Source organism: Anopheles nili (genome assembly GCF_943737925.1).
Source record: "Anopheles nili chromosome X unlocalized genomic scaffold, idAnoNiliSN_F5_01 X_unloc_20, whole genome shotgun sequence".
Classification (NCBI taxonomy): Eukaryota; Metazoa; Arthropoda; class Insecta; order Diptera; family Culicidae; genus Anopheles; species Anopheles nili.
This window is the reverse complement of record NW_026525479.1, coordinates 90,001-95,000: the sequence shown is the minus strand read 5'-3', so window position 1 is coordinate 95,000 and position 5,000 is coordinate 90,001.

The following is a 5,000-nucleotide window of genomic DNA, read 5'->3' as shown; positions in this document are numbered from 1 at the left end:
CCTAGAGACAGCGGCATCCCTTGTTACTGCTAATCCGAGCCCTGGGACACCTTCCCAGGGTGTTTTCCAAGTACCACTAGCCTCTGGTTGACCATCGGTGGAGGTAGGTGATTTCACCCAAAACCACCCTAGTTCACCGTTCCGACCACCCAGCTACCCTTAAAACGCCTCCGGACACCAGGACACACCTTCCCGGTACCAGAACCAGTCGTAGTTACCGTCACCCAAATTTCATACAACCGTCACCCACGGGCCGAAACACCTTGCCACTACATGGGTCTAGTATTAGGTCCTAGGGTCTCTTTTCGACAACTCCCGACCTCCCTGATATCGAATCGTCAGTTTACATGAGGAGGCTAAACTTTCTATGACGACTCAGTACAACCATACCTCCCTATAATAGTGAAATGTCAAATTCTAGGGCTTTTTGGCCATGGAAAATTCTGAAGCTCGGCACGAGCAAACATGACCCATGCTTGTATCTCCGAAACTATGAGTCTGACAGTTTTGCTCCCTTCTGCGGAAAGTTGTGTCTCGGTAAGCCTAAAAAGTCAGTAGAACATCACGAAACGATCCGACCACTCCTTCGACCTGTTTTGGGGTTTTGCAGTTTTCCATGGGGTATTTTGTATGGGGAAAACCGACCCATGCCCGTACCTCCGTACCTAAGCGTCTGACGGTCTTGGACCCCTTTAGGTAAAAGTTGCATTTCGTCGAGCTGAACATTTCACTAGAACATCGCGAAACGATCCGACGCCTCCTTCTGGGAGTTTTTGGGGTCCGAAGGTTTTCTGGGACTTAGTCTCTGGAGCAACATTTCTGAAGCTCGGCACGAGCAACCACGCACGTGTCTTATATCTCCGTAAGTAAGGGTCTGACGGTCTTGGACACCTTTAGCAAAAAGTTGCGCCCTATCGAATGGAACATTTCACTAGAACACCACGAAACGATCCGACCACTCCTTCGACCTGTTTTGGGGTTTTGCAGTTTGCCATGGGGTATTTTGTATGGGGAAAACCGACCCATGCCCGTATCTCCGTACCTAAGCGTCTGACGGTCTTGGACCCCTTTAGGTAAAAGTTGCATTTCGTCGAGCTGAACATTTCACTAGAACATCGCGAAACGATCCGAGGCCTCCTTCTGGGAGTTTTTGGGGTCCGAAGGTTTTCTGGGACTTAGTCTCTGGAGCAACATTTCTGAAGCTCGGCACGAGCAACCACGCACGTGTCTTATATCTCCGTAAGTAAGTGTCTGACGGTCTTGGACACCTTTAGCAAAAAGTTGCGTATAACCATCCTCGTCAATACTCTCGAACACTGTAACTCGATCCGACCACTCCTTGGTACACTTTTGTGGGTTGCCAGTTTCGGTTGGGACTTAGTCGCTGGAGACCAAATTCTGAAGCTCGGCGTGGGTACCGGTTTTTCGTGCACGTCAGAGGGCCTCGACCGCCCCGAGAACCCGACCTTCAGGATTTTGGCCATTTTTGGGGGTGCACAAAAGTGTTCGTAATCAACCTCGGATTGTACTTTTCATCATCTAGGGGCACCGTAGGGACCGAAAAAAGTGGTTTCGCATGATAGTCCACCTCGACCCATGTCGACCCTGGCGCGACCCCGACCTTCAGGATTTTGCTCTACGGAAGGGGGTCTACTTGTGCGCAACCCCGACCTTCAGGATTTTGCTCTACGGAAGGGGGTGCACAAAAGTGTTCGTAATCAACCTCGGATTGTACTTTTCATCATCTAGGGGCACCGTAGGGACCGAAAAAAGTGGTTTCGCATGATAGTCCACCTCGACCCATGTCGACCCTTGCGCGACCCCGACCTTCAGGATTTTGCTCTACGGAAGGGGGTGCACAAAAGTGTTCGTAATCAACCTCGGATTGTACTTTTCATCATCTAGGGGCACCGTAGGGACCGAAAAAAGTGGTTTCGCATGATAGTCCACCTCGACCCATGTCGACCCTTGCGCGACCCCGACCTTCAGGATTTTGCTCTACGGAAGGGGGTGCACAAAAGTGTTCGTAATCATCCTCGGATTGTACTTTTCATCATCTAGGGGCACCGTAGGGACCGAAAAAAGTGGTTTCGCATGATAGTCCACCTCGACCCATGTCGACCCTTGCGCGACCCCGACCTTCAGGATTTTGCTCTACGGAAGGGGGTCGACTTGTGCGCAACCCCGACCTTCAGGATTTTGCTCTACGGAAGGGGGTGCACAAAAGTGTTCGTAATCAACCTCGGATTGTACTTTTCATCATCTAGGGGCACCGTAGGGACCGAAAAAAGTGGTTTCGCATGATAGTCCACCTCGACCCATGTCGACCCTTGCGCGACCCCGACCTTCAGGATTTTGCTCTACGGAAGGGGGTCGACTTGTGCGCAACCCCGACCTTCAGGATTTTGCTCTACGGAAGGGGGTGCACAAAAGTGTTCGTAATCAACCTCGGATTGTACTTTTCATCATCTAGGGGCACCGTAGGGACCGAAAAAAGTGGTTTCGCATGATAGTCCACCTCGACCCATGTCGACCCTTGGGCGACCCCGACCTTCAGGATTTTGCTCTACGGAAGGGGGTCTACCCTTGCGCGACCCCGACCTTCAGGATTTTGCTCTACGGAAGGGGGTGCACAAAAGTGTTCGTAATCAACCTCGGATTGTACTTTTCATCATCTAGGGGCACCGTAGGGACCGAAAAAAGTGGTTTCGCATGATAGTCCACCTCGACCCATGTCGACCCTTGCGCGACCCCGACCTTCAGGATTTTGCTCTACGGAAGGGGGTCTACTTGTGCGCAACCCCGACCTTCAGGATTTTGCTCTACGGAAGGGGGTGCACAAAAGTGTTCGTAATCAACCTCGGATTGTACTTTTCATCATCTAGGGGCACCGTAGGGACCGAAAAAAGTGGTTTCGCATGATAGTCCACCTCGACCCATGTCGACCCTTGCGCGACCCCGACCTTCAGGATTTTGCTCTACGGAAGGGGGTGCACACTTGTGCGACCCCGACCTTCAGGATTTTGCTCTACGGAAGGGGGTGCACAAAAGTGTTCGTAATCAACCTCGGATTGTACTTTTCATCATCTAGGGGCACCGTAGGGACCGAAAAAAGTGGTTTCGCATGATAGTCCACCTCGACCCATGTCGACCCTTGCGCGACCCCGACCTTCAGGATTTTGCTCTACGGAAGGGGGTGCACAAAAGTGTTCGTAATCAACCTCGGATTGTACTTTTCATCATCTAGGGGCACCGTAGGGACCGAAAAAAGTGGTTTCGCATGATAGTCCACCTCGACCCATGTCGACCCTTGCGCGACCCCGACCTTCAGGATTTTGCTCTACGGAAGGGGGTCTACTTGTGCGCAACCCCGACCTTCAGGATTTTGCTCTACGGAAGGGGGTGCACAAAAGTGTTCGTAATCAACCTCGGATTGTACTTTTCATCATCTAGGGGCACCGTAGGGACCGAAAAAAGTGGTTTCGCATGATAGTCCACCTCGACCCATGTCGACCCTTGCGCGACCCCGACCTTCAGGATTTTGCTCTACGGAAGGGGGTGCACAAAAGTGTTCGTAATCAACCTCGGATTGTACTTTTCATCATCTAGGGGCACCGTAGGGACCGAAAAAAGTGGTTTCGCATGATAGTCCACCTCGACCCATGTCGACCCTTGCGCGACCCCGACCTTCAGGATTTTGCTCTACGGAAGGGGGTCGACTTGTGCGCAACCCCGACCTTCAGGATTTTGCTCTACGGAAGGGGGTGCACAAAAGTGTTCGTAATCAACCTCGGATTGTACTTTTCATCATCTAGGGGCACCGTAGGGACCGAAAAAAGTGGTTTCGCATGATAGTCCACCTCGACCCATGTCGACCCTTGCGCGACCCCGACCTTCAGGATTTTGCTCTACGGAAGGGGGTGCACACTTGTGCGCAACCCCGACCTTCAGGATTTTGCTCTACGGAAGGGGGTGCACAAAAGTGTTCGTAATCATCCTCGGATTGTACTTTTCATCATCTAGGGGCACCGTAGGGACCGAAAAAAGTGGTTTCGCATGATAGTCCACCTCGACCCATGTCGACCCTTGCGCGACCCCGACCTTCAGGATTTTGCTCTACGGAAGGGGGTCGACTTGTGCGCAACCCCGACCTTCAGGATTTTGCTCTACGGAAGGGGGTGCACAAAAGTGTTCGTAATCAACCTCGGATTGTACTTTTCATCATCTAGGGGCACCGTAGGGACCGAAAAAAGTGGTTTCGCATGATAGTCCACCTCGACCCATGTCGACCCTTGGGCGACCCCGACCTTCAGGATTTTGCTCTACGGAAGGGGGTCTACCCTTGCGCGACCCCGACCTTCAGGATTTTGCTCTACGGAAGGGGGTGCACAAAAGTGTTCGTAATCAACCTCGGATTGTACTTTTCATCATCTAGGGGCACCGTAGGGACCGAAAAAAGTGGTTTCGCATGATAGTCCACCTCGACCCATGTCGACCCTTGCGCGACCCCGACCTTCAGGATTTTGCTCTACGGAAGGGGGTCTACTTGTGCGCAACCCCGACCTTCAGGATTTTGCTCTACGGAAGGGGGTGCACAAAAGTGTTCGTAATCAACCTCGGATTGTACTTTTCATCATCTAGGGGCACCGTAGGGACCGAAAAAAGTGGTTTCGCATGATAGTCCACCTCGACCCATGTCGACCCTTGCGCGACCCCGACCTTCAGGATTTTGCTCTACGGAAGGGGGTGCACACTTGTGCGACCCCGACCTTCAGGATTTTGCTCTACGGAAGGGGGTGCACAAAAGTGTTCGTAATCAACCTCGGATTGTACTTTTCATCATCTAGGGGCACCGTAGGGACCGAAAAAAGTGGTTTCGCATGATAGTCCACCTCGACCCATGTCGACCCTTGCGCGACCCCGACCTTCAGGATTTTGCTCTACGGAAGGGGGTGCACAAAAGTGTTCGTAATCAACCTCGGATTGTACTTTTCATCATC